The sequence below is a fragment of the Mauremys reevesii genome, linkage group 15 (genome assembly GCF_016161935.1).
Source record: "Mauremys reevesii isolate NIE-2019 linkage group 15, ASM1616193v1, whole genome shotgun sequence".
NCBI classification, from domain to species: Eukaryota; Metazoa; Chordata; order Testudines; family Geoemydidae; genus Mauremys; species Mauremys reevesii.
The window spans coordinates 6,594,829-6,610,184 of NC_052637.1; the positions used below are offsets into that span (position 1 = coordinate 6,594,829).

At 49.9% G+C, this 15,356-nt stretch overlaps 1 protein-coding gene across 1 annotated transcript in view; it reads right to left on the reverse strand.

The window, feature by feature from the left end:
- The window catches only part of LOC120383937 (E3 ubiquitin-protein ligase TRIM39-like), a 961,691-nt gene that overhangs the window by 862,695 nt on the left and 83,640 nt on the right, over positions 1 to 15,356 (reverse strand). The window lies entirely within an intron of this gene.

The following is a 15,356-nucleotide window of genomic DNA, read 5'->3' on the forward strand; positions in this document are numbered from 1 at the left end:
CTCCCAGATGTCCCACCATCTGAACTGAAGAGAAAAAAGAGGAACCCATCAGATCACACAGATATGGTGAGACTCCAGAGGGACATTTTCTTTATAGGAAGAGAAAATTCCCATGGAAACATTGTAATGAACATGTAGATAAAGTAACAAGTCAAACATACCCCTCTAATACATCATACTCCAAGAAGATTCCAAGCCGAAGCCACACAAACAATCCTGAAACCAGCCTCATTGCTCAGTTCATGGTCTTGACGAGGAAGAGAAACATTTTCGCTGTCCACCATCCAGACTTAACTCTGCCCTGGGGTTCTGTGAGGCTTTCACATGTCTGTTTCATATTAAATTCAGAGGAACAAGTGATGTGACGGAGCCTGCCCCATGGTTCTTCTCCAGCATCCCCCTGTTCCCTTGGGCTGGGCTTTTTCTGATATTTCCCTTTATGCTGCTCACTTCTTCATGGGTTGAGGAAAAGCTTTCCCTGCAGTGCTGCCATGAATGTGACGCTGGATCCAGACATGGCTCATCCCATCCTCACTATGTTAGAGTATAAGAAAGGTATGAAAAGAGAAGATGTATAACAAGACCTGGCTGACAATCCAGAGAGATTTGATGCACATCACTGTGTGCTGCGCTATGAGGGATTCAACTCGGGGAGACATTACTGGAAGTTGGAGGTCGGGAGTGGGGATCCTGGGCTGTGGGGTCACCAGAGAGTCTGTGAGGAAGAAGGATCAGAACAACCCTAACCCTGCCGAGGTGATCTGGGCTGTGGGGCAGCGCGGGATCAGTTATAGGGTCACAATGTTACTCTGGATTTGAGGGGTGTGTGTACTTCAGATTTTGATCATGCTACATGCAACCATTTTATGAATTAATAAAATAGAACACTGCACAGTTCAGGATTAATTTGAAAAACAGGCTTTTAGAGTCAAGGTCAAAACTAGCTGACAGTTTCTGCTAATCAGAATGGGAGGAGGGGAAAGAAAAGTTAACAACTGACACTGAAAATCTTGGTGGATGAAAACCTCGAGTTTGGGCACTTTTGATATAGAAGTATTATTATGATTAAGATTGTTAGCAATGCTTGTTGATAAGTAGTTTATAGAAAGTTAGGAAAAGTGATGATTTAGTTGGGGTCACTATGCCCTATGTATTTTGTAGAAGTTAGTTACAAAAAATTAGCAAATAGAATGTATTTGGAGCAGTCCTCTGTAGCCCTCTTGAGAGAGGTTTTTCTTGACACCTTTTCTCCCTGGCAGGTGAGCACCTGGCCACTGCGAACTCACTGTTAGGTGAATATTTGGGATGTTCTAAACCCCTGCTGTGGGTTCTGAAAACCCCGGGTAACAATCAGAGACCTTCTTACATAGCTTCTGCCTCTCCCATAGACTGACTCCCTCAGTAACTTGGGTTCTTCTCTAGGGTTACCCAAAGCTGGGCTCTAACAGCCGTGTGTTAGGGAGAGCGGCTGTGAGACTGGAGGGCACAGAGGGAAGGCAAGTACTAGAATGTTTGTTTGTTTCTCTGTGGGGAATTTAAAAAAATGTTACTATTATTCTAAAACCTGACAGACAGAATTTTCAATTAAATCTGCACCTCCCCTCCCCCGCGATGTTCCACTATCTGAAGTGGAGTAGCTCTTCTCCAGTGCCATGTCTGCCCCTCTGCTGCTCAGCATTCCTTCGAGGTCGAGGATGATCTCTTTCACAAGGTTTATTTTTATGGGTCCTTTGGTGACTGAGGAGTTTGATCTTTGAGTCACAGGCTCATTGGCAGACATTGCAGGTGGTGGTGGAAGTCAGGGGTGGGACACGATTCCTGTGTGACAGTCATCTGTCCTTTCTTTTCTGGTATTTTTCTGTGACCAGGGCAAGGTGATTTTCCTCGAAAGTGGACATTCCTTCTCTGACAAGTCTTTGCCAGTTATCCCTATTCTGGGCCACTGTCTCCCAGTGTGTGATGTCAATGCCACATCTCTTGATGTTTATCTTGAGGATGTCTTTGTTTCTTTTGACCTCCCCGTTTCCCTTCTCCTTTGGTGAGTTGGCCATATAGCAGTTGTTTTGATAACCATACGTCAGGCATGCACACACAGTGCCCACTCCACCTCAGCTGGTGCTGGATAATCAGGGCCTCAACATTGAAGATGTTGGCTTCTGCGAAGACAGTGACATTAGTGTGATGATCCTCCCACTTTATGTTGTGGATCTTTGGAAGAAAGTGCTGGTACTGGCATTTCAGGTTTTTCAGGTGTTTTCTACAGGTCTCCCAAGCCTCACAGCCATAGAGGAGAGTTGGGATTACCAGCGCTTTATAAACTAAACGTCTAGTGTGTGTTCTGATGTTGTGATTGTTGAACTCCTGGCGAGACAATCTGCTAAAGGCAAGGCTGGCACAGAGGATTCTGTGCTGAATCTTGATGTCCATATCTGCTCTCTCTCTCAGAGATGGCTGCCAAGACAGGCAAATACTCTACATCTGCCAGTTGTCTGTCAAAGTAGATCTTCCTTGATGGGTCTGATGACTGACTGGGAGCTAGCTGGTGGAGAACTCTTGTTTTGCCGATGCTCAGAGTTAATCCAAGGCTTTTTTAAGCTTCAGAGAAGCAATTAAGGGCTGTTTGTAGATCCTCCTTTGAGGGTGAAACTACAGCACAAGGAAGGGGGCACCAGCTGCTGGAGGGGGACTCCCCAGGGGGGTGAAATCTGTTATATTTTATCTACTTTTTTATCATTTAAATGTGAGCACATCATCAGAATATTGTCGGCCAGTTTCCTCAAGCTCCTTCTTCATTTTTGAGGGAAAACAGCTAATGTCCTGTGATAACATAGTGTGTGAACTATATTTAATGCCATTTCTTTCTCTTTTCAGTTGTCCTTGCCCTGCAGAGATGAGTTGGAACTCAAATTCTGGCTGGAATCACCCTAAAGTAATTTATGAGGGGTTAGGGGTCTAAACCTGGGTATTTAGTCAGTACCAGACCTTCCCCTCCCTTTTCTTTAGGGAATTGGACCATTCAGGACCAATGTCGTTTGCTGCATCCACCACTCTAATAGCTTTTCCTCCTTTCTGTCTCCACTTCTAACTCATTTGTCTTGCTCATATTGGGCCAGCTTGTGGCCCTACAGAGTCCTGCCTGTTTACATATCCAGAGATAGCCCCACATTATAACTTCTGAGTGGTCTTTATTTGGAGGTATTATGACTGTGATGTTGTTTAGTGAATATCACCATTTCCAACTTGTTCTAGGCTAGCACCGTTCTTTGGTATCCAGTCAGAATTCTGGATTCCTAATGCTGGTCTGTAATTTCTCTGTAAAATTGCAGACTAAACCCTGGTGCCAACACTCTGCAGCTGAAGTCACTGTGAATTACAACTGTTCAATACCTCATACTGTGGGGCCCCTGCGACTTGACTGAGAGGGAAATAATATTGGTGCATCTGTTTTTTCTCTTTAACACTTAAAGGAAAATATCTTCTGGTTAAAGATTCAGTCACCGACCATCTTCAATGAGAAGCTGACAAAGCTCCCAATACACATGGGAATCACCCAACCAGGCCCCAAGCAACAAGAAGGGAGTTGTGACTAAACTGTCCTGATATTGCTAAAGGCAAAAAAAAAAGAGAATTCTTAATTTTTTTTATTTAAATAAAACTTTTTCTTTTCCCTCAAATGATTGATGTTTGTTTTCCCCCTCAGATTTTGTCCCATTTTCTCACTACTAATATTCAAATGTCAGTACAAAATTGCAGATTGGTGGGGGGTTCCTACCATTTCAATCTGCAGCAACTTCTCTGTATTTGGGAGAGAAACTGGTGCCCGGAGTTTTTCGTCCAGATGTGTGTGTGGTGGGGGGTGGGGAGAGTTGCCAACTCAGATAAATCTCACACATGTTCCCCATTGAGGAGAGACCGGGGAAATCCCAGGGGACGAATGTAAGTCGTGTGGCTGGTGCCCGGCTAGATGGCGCTGGGACCCTGCGGGGGTGAGGGGCTGTAAGGACTGAATAGAACAGAACTTGGGAGAGCGGCACCACCCGGCTGCTATCTCATTAACTAATCAACTATCGATAGAAAATCCTCTGCAGACTGTGCCCCGTTTATCCCAAAATACCAAATATTAATAAACTGCCCAGCCCCAATTTGCCCATCCCAGCTGCTGCCCCCGCCCAGCTGCCACTAAACCTTCTAGATCGATCCCTTCCCCTGTTAGTTAAAGGGCCAGCGCACAGGAGAGAGATTGGGAGAGAATGATGCTGCAGCCAGATGGGAGACACTGGGGTCCTCCTGCTCCAGCCCCCCTGGCACTATTGATCCACAGTGGGGCAGCTTCAGGAGGGGAGATTGAGGGAGCCCCACATCAGAATCTCACTTTCTGAGAGGGGTGAGAGACCCCTTTTTCAAATCCTTCCTCCCCCTCTTCTAGAAAGGGGGGACTGGAACCTGGGTCTCCCGCATCCAGCTGAGTGCTCTAACCACTAGGCTCCTCTTCCTGGATTTTGAATGGGACCCAATCCAGGAGGCAGCCTCTGATCGTGCCTATAAACTCAGGCCCTGCATATCATTTAGGGTATGTGAGCACTGCAACATAAATAAATAAACAAAAAAAAACCCCCACAGCAGCGAGTCTCCGAGCCCAGCTCTACAGACTCAGGCTCACACGGGGCTCACGCTGTGGCACTCAAATAGCTCTGTACATGTTCTCACTTGGGTGCTGAAACCCAGCCAGGGAGTTTGTCTCACAGCCCAAGCTCCAGCCTGAGTGGAATCTATGACAGGGCTATTTTTAGTGACGTAGCACCAGACCAAGTCTGTAGACTCCAGCTTTGCTTCGGGTCTTTTGTTGCAGTGCAGCCAGACCCTTAGAAGTTCGTCAGCTTATCGTCCACTGGTTTGCGCATCGCTCTGGGACTTAGGCAGGAGATAGGCCTCCAGATGCCCACAGGGAGGCAGCATTGCATGTGCCTAGAGACTCAAGCACAGATGCAAAGGGAACGTTTTCATTAGAAAACTTTGGGGCCAAGTGAATTCAGGCAGCTACAGGTTTGACAGAGGGTTTGAGCATCACGGTGGGGCCAAAACCAGGATTTAGTGCCTAAAATAGGGACTTGGGAACTTGACTCTTTGGGGTGTTCAGCCCTTCCTCCATCTTTGGCCACGTTTGAGAGGCTGTGACGGGGTCCCCAGGGTGCAACCTGGACTGTGGGATCACTGAGCCCTCTGTCCCACCGACCTGGGGCATCCCTCTCACCCTGTGATACTGATGTCAAGCCACAAACCTCTGGCAGGTGCTGCACTTACACAGACATCCACAGGCAGGGACACGCCCCACTGAGTGACATGCCTGATCTCCCAGACACTCATGGACCATCAATAGGGAGGCTCCAGCCAATTCCCCCCAGCTCCTCAGCCTTGCACCCCAGAACTGCATTGTCCTGCCCTGGTCAGAAGCCTGGCCAATGTATGTTCATTACCCAGTCCACCCCCTCCCTTGAAGTGGAGAGGACATGCACTAGCCTTCGTAAACTGAGCTGAGATGTTCCAAGCACTTCAACCAAAACACACAGTTTTAGTTAAATATCAGACAGATTTATTGGCTACAGAAAGATCGATTGTAAGTGGTAACACATAGCAAATGTAGAGATCAAAGATGGTTACCTAAGAAATGAAAATAAAATCAGAGTCTAAGTTCTACAAACTAAACAAGATTTGAATCAAGCAGTGTCTCCCCCTGACAGATGGTCTAGTTCCTCAATACTCAGGCTGGGACTCTTTTCCAGCCTGGGACCCCCCCTTCTGTTATAGTTTCTTCCAGCTTGCTGGAAAGATCTTTTGCTGTGACATGGGGGTCACTCAGTCCCCACTGGTGAAGCCATCTCCATTGTACACAGTCTCTGGAGAGTGGATTCATTCCTTGATGGGTGTTGATGAGCCATTAACAGCTGTCTGGCTACTCCATTGCTGTACCTGAAAGGGTAGTTGTGGTGTTCCCAACCTGACAACATATTTCAGTAACACATATAGCAACAATTCATCACCTCACACACAATAACACATACAACCCAACAGATCAAGACTTTAAAAATAATACCTCAGAACACATACTTTGTACAAAACATATCATAATGATCGGACAGTGGTGAATATGGGGGTTGCAGGGTGCTGCTTTGAGGTATAGAGGCCTTACATTCAACTCAATGCATTTCACCTCTCTGTCTGTAACACAATGATGGTTCAGTGCTGCATCTGATCAATTCCAACACTTGTTCTAGGCATCAGCGGGCAGAACTGCACTGATTGTGTCAGAAATCTGGAAGCAGGAAATGGGAGACACTTGGGGCCCCTGGCACTGGGGGGGGTGGGCAAATGGGGCCCCTTAATGAAAGGGTTGGGGGTAACTGCACTGTTAATCCCCTCTGTGGTGTATTGAGAAGCCACCTACAGCAGTGGGAGGGACAATACCTCCTCGTGGGGAAGCCCCAGCCCCAGCCAGTTTGGTTCTGGTGAACAGGGCAGGGATTTTGCAGGAGGCCTCCACATACGCTGCCGGGACGGTGGATGGTATTTCCCCTGGGACTCAGCCTCACTTTCCCTTTGTTAATTTCTCCCCATCCCCCTGATGCTTTTGCCCCTAAATTCTTTATGTTCAAAACAGAACCAGAAACAATAGAACGCTCCAGATGGTGGCCTGTGGCGGGGCAACCCCGCCCCGCACTAGCCCCAGCAGCGTCAGACCAGTCGCTCTGATGGAGGAAGTCCCGCCCCGTTCATACTAGGCATGCTCCAAGTGCTCTGGGAGTATAAAACGAGGGAATTCAGCTCAGTTTGGGCTGGTGGCTGCAGGGGAAGGACCTACCTGAGAAGCACCTGCAGGATCAGCTAGCACCCTTGAACTTGCTGGGATCTGAAGCTTCCCCTGGCCAGCATGAAGCCCTGTTGTAAGAGGAGCCTGAGGAGGCAATGGACCTGGAGAACCTGGAGATTTGTGGGAGACTCCAACTCTCAGGATGGTAGGAAGCTACTTTGGGGGTGACAGACTAGTATCTTGCCCCCAGTAAGCTTCAGTGTGTTTTGGTAGGATCTCCCCGCTGAGCCAGTGTTAAGGCCCTACGGCACAGTAACCAGGGGCAATCCTATGGACTACAGCCACTGGGCCATGCTGCCTTGTGACATGGGGCAATTCTATGGACTCTGGCTGCTAGGCTGTGCTACCTTGCAACGAGGGGCACGAATCCTCACAGGGCCACAGAAAATACTGACCCTAGGACCAGTTCTCCATCCACATCTCACACTGCCCATGAGACCTCCTCTTCTCAGACATATCTCTGACCTGTCCTGCATGGCTGGATGGGTCCCTCCACAGCTGGGATGGGCAAATCCCCTCATGCAGCCCCTCTCCTGCCCTCCCACCAGTTAGGATGGGGGACTCTGGAAAGTCTGGAGGATGCAGCCCCATTAGCCTTGGCCTCCCACTTCCTCAGATGCAGATGGTGGGGACAGAAATGAGGACACCCCAGGAGGGGGGTGTCTAGAGGGACCTGGGCCTTTATTTTGGCCATTCCCAAAACAATCCCACCAGGACTAATGTGATGTTTGCCCCAGGGAGGGTGTTGTAGGGCCCTGAACAGCAGCAGGGGCCATGTTTTTCTGGGTCTGTCTCTGGTTTGTTTCCCCAGCTGCCCCCACCAGAGGGCTCTGGCTGTTGCTCAGGGAGAGAGGCTGCTGGCTCCTTTCCCTGGGCAGATGCTGCTGCAGCTGCCATTGTGACCCAGGAGCTTAGGCCGAGCTGTTGCTCCCTCAGAATTGTGTTTTCTCCTTTAATGATTGAATATTCATATTAAATCTCCTGAATTATGATGCTTTTTTCCATAGTCCAATAGTAATACTAGAATTCCTTCCGATTTCCCTCCCATCCCTGTAACTCTCAGTAAGGCTGTGATTGGAGCATGGGAATTTTTAGTAAATGTCACTGCAAAAGTGTGGGGAAAAACACAAGGAGTCACAGAAAGGTCACTTGGTGTGTGACTGGATCCTTCCTCCCCCCAGGCTGCACCCAGAGTGTTCACAAATCTAAACTTAATCCCCCCCAACACACACACACACCCAGCCCTGCCACTGACACAGGCAGCAGGGAGCCCTGGGTGATGCTGCATTAACAGGGGCAGGGTGGGGGATGGAGCTGGCAGATCCCATGGCACTTGGGGGTGAGGGGCAGCAGCAGAGGAAGGGGAGATGATTGACGGTTGGGGGCTGGGTTTGGTTAATCAAAGTAATTTGGGGGAACGGGGCAAAGTCTGCAGAGGCTATTACATCAATATTTAATGAGTAGCTGGGAGTTTAAGGGTCCAGCCCACTGGCCCGTTAGCAGCCAGGTGATGCTGCTCCCCCATGTTCTGTTCGGTCCTCACAGCTCCTCATCCCCGCAGGATTCCAGCGCAATCTAGCCAGGCACCAGCCACCCAACTCGCATTCATCCCCAGGATTCTCTGCTGCTCCCTTCTCTCCCCAGTGCAGAGATTTTCACTCTGTTTATCCGTTGGTGGATGTGGTGCCTGCTGTGTGCTGGTGACTGGAGGCGGGTCTGACACATCCCCTGGCTCTGGGAACCCAGTGTGGGGATGTTTGGGGGGTGGGGGTTCTCATCTCCTGTGGGAGTTTGTCCTACAGCCTGGGAGCGGCTCCTCGGCAGCCTGGCACATCCTGATCAGCAGCTCTGTGAGTGCAGGGACCCCGCGCCCTCTCCATGGCTTTGACTCCATCCTGGGCTTCCCCTCAATAGCACCTTCCCAGCACATGTCCCTGGTCTGGACCCACCTTTCTGCTGCTGGCATCCCCCTGGGGCCATGTGAAATGGCAGGGGAGGAGCTAGCACAACCAGCTCTGTCTCTGCATGGTCCCGATTCCCAATTCTGCTCATTGTCAGGCAGCCAGGCCAGGAATTAAAGCCAGTAAAACAAGAATAAAGTACCATGGATCCCAATGACATCTCTATTGGGTCTGTGAAATGACAGGGGTTAATGTCACACCCAGCATCAGCATCTCAGCACACAGGGGAGCCGTGCTGGTGTCTGGTTGTGTTATAGCAGGGGGATACAGAGAGAGAAACACAAAGGAAAGTGAATGTCTGTGAGGATCTCGTGACTCCCATAGTGCTTGTGGGCTGCGAAATCAGCAGTGTCACTAGGTGTGAATGACGAAGCCCTTTTAACACTGCAAAGCCAAACTGCTTCCAGCCTCCCCTGTCTGACCTCAGCGCAACACTCGCCCAGCTCAGGCTCACCAGCTCCCTCGCCACAGACGGCACCGAAGGAGGGGGCTGCTGGGGACAGAGCAGGTCAAGGAGGGGTTAGGAGTCTGGTTGTACAGGAAGGTGCCCAGGTGAAGGACGTGGAGTTGGGGAGGAGCCATGTGGTTGGGTGAACACGTGGCGAGAACAGGAGACAAGCTGCCTGGGCTCCTTCCTGGGTGTGGGTCCCATTTACCCAGCCTGGGCCCATCACTCACACAGCCCTGGGGCTGGGCTCTCACTCCCCTTCCCCTGGCCCAGCCACCAAATCCCCTTCCCCAGCTCACCCCAGCCCTGCATCACACTGGGACCAGCTGCCCCACATAGCTGAGTCTGTAGCACAGAGTGGCCCCTACAGCAGGGCCCTGGCACTCTCACTCCTGCCCCCACACTGCCCCCTGTGGCTGTTTCATGCCCCTCCATGGGCAGAGACTCCTCTGGGGCAGGAAATGCTGGGAGGTTCCCATCTCTGAGTCAGATAATACAGATAATGGCCCTGAGGGGACCTGGGAATCACCAAAGCTCCCTCCCCCTATTGCACAGACACAGCCCTGCCAGATAACGCTGAGTGGGGCCCTATCAGCACAGATAAAGGTCTCTCTTGAGCTGGTCACTGTGTGTAACAGGGATGTAAATTCCTTTATCAGGCCCTGGTCAGCATCCCAGTCACAGCTCCACAGTGACACCAGCTTAGCAACGTCCAAAGTCAGATCTCCAGTGCAGTGACTGGAACTTCCTGAACCAACTCTTCTTCCCCAGTGTCACTGAGGTCCAGGTCTCAGTGCAGCTCCCAGAGGCTGCTCAAGGAGTGTCGTAGGGCTCCTGGGGTCATATTGCAGCAACAGTGATACACCTGAACCCAGGAGCGAATGAGCAAAATTTGGCCTCATCCCAACTTTTAAACAGGGGTTGGGTCAACCTGGGAACTAGACAGCAGAGCAGAGGAGGGCATGCAGGTAAACAGGTCATTAACAGTTCCCTGCAAAGCAGTGTGGGATAGCTATTGGAGGACTGCCAAAGGGGTGTGCAGCAGGATTGTGTGCACACAAACAGACGGATCGAACTCTATTCGCAGCATGGGGATCCACTGTGCAAGAGGACTCCAGAGTTCACCATAAATGCAGAATTAGTGTGCTGGGAAGGACTGTGATATGTGTGCACATATGTTTTTAAATCAAATTAACTCAACTTAATCCAGTTTAAACCCCCCATGCAGACAAGTAGGGTGGCCACTGACACATCCCAAGAGTACTGGACATTCCAGTATTCCTGGAATGGGATGGGTTCACCCTTGCTGGCTTAACCCTGCCCCTGCCATCATGACTTCACAGGCTCCATTTGTGCAAAGTCAGGCTGTACAGAGGACACCATTTTGCAGAGTGTGCCGCCCTGCCCCTGTAATGCTTATAAAAACTCACAGAATCTTTTTCAGGGGACAAGGCAATACGCCGTGTTTATTTAAAATGCTAAACAAGTATTAAAATCAGTATATGCACACGCACATGTGTGCACCCCCCGCCCCAAAGATTCTGCAGCTGGTATAGTTACCAGTCCTTATCGTTGCTCGAGTCAGGCTAGTCGCCAGCTAGACCAAACAGGAGTGGGAGCTGGGCCTTCGTCGGATGCACCTGATCCTCCGTTGTTGGTGCAGAATGAACCCAAAGTCTCTTGTATCAGAGGGGTAGCCGTGTTAGTCTGGATCTGTAAAAGCAGCAAAGAATCCTGTGGCACCTTATAGACTAACAGACGTTTTGCAGCATGGGCTTTCGTGGGTGAATACCCACTTCTTCAGATGCAAGCCAAAGTCTCTTGGCTCCTGCCCATCTTTATTGCAGTTGTCTCTTGTGTAAATCTATGGATTTTGCTGTGTCAGTTGGGATTCATTAATTACAGATTTGCCATCCTCACAGTGATGTTTGGATCCTTAGTCACAAACCGGGTACTGGATGTTTACACAGGGACAAACCTTTCCAAAAACAGCACTGTCTGACTGGAAACTGGACAAATGGCCTGCCTAGAGATGCGCCTTAAATAAGTTTTTCAACCAGTTTAGTTTAACTTGCGTGAAAGGCTGTGTGGACACTCTTAGTTTGGGTTGAACAAGACTTATTTTAGTTCATCTCAAATCAATTAGGAATCAGGTTAATCTAAACTGCAGTAAGCTGCTTTTAAAATGAAATAAGAGGAGCCTCCACACAGGGATTTGCTCTGGTTTAACTTTCTACCTAAATAGTTCTAGCACTACAAACCATAGTGCAGCTGCATTGAGATCAGTATAAAGTGACTCTTTCTGGTAGAGCTTATTCACCTCCCCATAAGAGAACAGCTGTACTGCTATAAACATCTTTGTACAGGTTTAACTCCATCTGCACTGGGGGGACATTTAATCACATTGGTTTAAAAAGACACTGTTAGTTAAACAGGTGTGAATGCATATGCAGCAGGGCCCAGCATTTACAGTTGAGGTGATTAACATGTGAACTCAACATCATTAACTGTGAATTAAAAGAGGCCCTAACACTCTTCTGAACAAACCAGATGGGGAGTCACTTCCTGTCTCCCCATCCAGGGGACTCCAGGTGCAGACTCTGCCCCTGTGACTGCCTGTCACACAGGGGAAAGTGCTACTGGGATACTGAAGACAATACAGAGAGAACTTGGAGCCATGTGATGGTTTGGCAAAGAGAGCTCAAGCCCTAGGGATCCAGGACTTGGGCCTTGGCTACACTTGAGAGTTGCAGCTGTTGGTGGCTTTACAGCGCTGTAACTCGCTCCCCATCCTCACTGGCAAGGCACATACAGCGCTGTATCTCCCTGGCTACAGCACTGCTTGTACTCCACCTCCACGAGAGGAATAAAGAGTATAGCGCTGCTATTGCAGTGCTGGGGTGCCAGTGTAAACAGGGAATAATCTTAGTATGCTGTAACTGACCTCCGGAAGCTTCCCATAATCCTTTTAAGTGAAGGTCCCGCTCTTTGTTTTGTTGTGAACTCTGGGCTCCAGAGCTGCTTATCAAAAAACCAAACACAGCTCCTGTTTGCTGTGAAGGAGCAGAGGCAGGGGGCTCCCTTTGGAATGCCCACAGCTAGTGTTTTCTTGAAGGGAGGGGGCTTGAGGAGAGAAGCAGCGCGGCCGCGGGAGGGAAGGGGGGTCCGTTTCAGCAGCGGCTACTTATCTGGTCTGTGAGGAAAAAAACAGTTGCTGTTTGCTTTGGCCTGGTCTACACTACGGGGCCGGGGGGGGAGGTTGTTGAACTAAGGTACGTGACTTCAGCTACGTGAATAGCGTAGCTGAAGTCGAACTACCTTAGTTTGAATTTCCTACCTGTCCAGATGCCGCGGGATCGAACTCCGCGGCTCCCCCGTCAACTCCGCCACCGCCGTTCGCGGTGGTAGAGTTCCAGAGTCGACGGGAGCGAGTTCGGAGTTCGAACTATCGCGTCTAGATTAGACGTGATAGTTTGAACTCTGAGAAGTCGAACTCTCCGCGTCGACCCGGCGGGTAAGTATGGACCTACCCTTTCAGTGAGTGAGAGGGGGTGGGGGAGGGGGTCGGAACTTGCAAGGCAGATCCTGACACAGTGTCAGCTCCAAAAATCCACTCTCTCTGTCCCCCACGCTCCCTGTCACACTCCACCCCACCCCCGCTTTTGAAAAGCATGTTGCAGCCACTTGAACGCTGGTATAGCTGTCCATAATGCACCGTTCCCAATGCCGTTGCAAATGTGGCCACGACAGTGCGCTGGTAGCTGTCAGGGTGGACAGACTGCAGCGCTTTCCCTACTCAGCTGCACCAAGACAGGTTTAACTCCCAGCGCTGTACAGCTGCAAGTTTAGCCAAACCTTTGGATGAAATGGTGATGTGAAATGTGGGGAGTGGGAACTTCACCTCCAGAAAGACCTGGTCTGTCCTGGAAGGCAGAGCAGAGGAGTACCAGGGGCTTGGGAACCTCAAAAACCTTCCCTGACTGCAGGAAGCCTCCATTCCTGCTGGGGAGTGTGAAGACAGCCGCCAGGAGCTTCAGAGCAGTTATTTGTCTGTGCATCTCCTCTCCACTTCCCATGCAATGATCCTGCAGCCTTCAGCTATGAATACAATGCATGCAGGGAGTCAGCCACCTGCGTGCCTGGGGATGTAGCAATGGCAGTGATGGCCTCTTTGCCCAAGAACACTATCACCTATGATAAGCATGCGGAGTCATGAAGACAGGAGATAGTGGTGTGGAAAGGGTGACGGCCCCAGGGGCTTGGAGGGATCTGGTGAGAGTAGCAGACACATCAAAGACATGGTGGAGGGTGTAAACCATGTTCCATGGGAGTAAGAATGGTCTAATGCAGGGGTCGGCAACCTTTCAGAAGTGTTGTGCCGAGTCTTCATTTATTCATTCTCATTTAAGGTTTTGCGTGCCAGTAATACATGTTAATGTTTTTAGAAGGTCTCTTTCTATAAGTCTATAATATATAACTAAACAATTGTTGCATGTAAAGTAAATAAGGTTTTTAAAATGTTTAAGAAGCTTCATTTAAAATTAAATTAAAATGCAGATCTTATCAGTTTAGTGTGATCCTTGCCCTTGCTTTTCTTTGCTGAGTTTTCCAAGGTCTGGCACGTATTTGGATACTTTAAGCTGCACACATGCTTCTGAGTGATCAGTTGTTAACTGGCTCCAAGAGGGACAGAGGACAGATTTCATGTGTGAAAATACCTGTTCACACAGGTATGTGGATCCAAATGCTGAAAGCATTGCAAACGCAATTTTCTTCAAAGAGTTAAATTTCACTGGCAGGGACATCCAGCAGGTCAGAATAGAGGCCCTATGATCTCTCTCGGTAGCTTAAAGTGCACTCCGCAGATCTCCAAACTTTGATGCCCACAATTCTGAGCTTTTTAACGGAACGAGCTGCATTTCAAAATCTTCAACACCCATCCACCGAAATACAGACAAATCCAAGTCGCTTCTGTTGAACTTTTCAGGTTTAATTAGAAAAGAAAGCATTGGGCCAGATCACTGGAAATCTTGAAATCTGTCAGAAAATTCTGATTCCAGTTCTTGCCTGTACATTCTAATCTCAACTTCCAGCGCAGTGCGCTGTTCCACATGGCGTGATAGTGATGTAAGCACCAAATCAGGACTTAAAAATATCCCAGCACAGTGGTGCTGGAACAATTTTTAAGGTGAGGGTGCTGAGCTGCACCTCCTCTTGCCCCTGTCTGCACCCCTCACTGCCCCAGGCTGGGGCCAGTGGGTCACAGCTGGGGGCGGCTGCAGAGCCCCGGGCCAGTGGCTGGGACCCCAGGCTGGTAGCAGAGCCCCACACACTGGTGGCCGGGACCCGGGGCCGGCAGCGGGCTGACCGGGGCTGGTGCATGGAACTCCAGCTGGCAGGGGACCGGTGGCTGAGACCCCAGGACAGCAGTGGAGCTCCCGGGACCGGTGGCCAGGACCCGGGCAGTGTGAGTGCCACTGAAAATCAGCTCACGTGCCGCATTTGGCACACGTGCCATGGGTTGCTTACCCCTGGTCTAATGGTTATGGCACTGGGCTAAGAATCAGGAGACCTGGGTTCTCTTTCCACCCTGCAGGGTAAGTCAGCAATTCTTAGAACAGAGACTGTAGGTTAAAATAGGTTTGATTTCTTCAGGGACCAGGGCCGGCTCCAGGGGTTTTGCCACCCAAGACCGCACCCCCCCCCCCCCGCCCGCAATAAAAGCTGTGATCGTGATCTGCAGCAATTCAGCAGGAGGTCCTTCACTCCGAGCGGGAGTGAGGGACCCTCTGCCGAATTGCCATCAAATACCTGACAGTGCCGCCCCGCTCCAGAGTGGCCGCCCCAAGCACCTGCTTGATAAGCTGGTGCCTAGAGCCGGCCCTATCAGGGACTGTTTGACGCCCTTTCAATTATCATGCGCTGGTTCAAGCAGTTTGTTTCCCCTGCTTGGTTTGGGCCCCTCTTAGATCTCCAAGGAGACCTTTGAGTGCTCTGGGTAACGTTCTCTGGTTTCATTGGAAAGACAGCAGAGAACCCAGGGAGTTACAGAAGGTTCTGGTCACCCTGCTGTCTCTGTCAT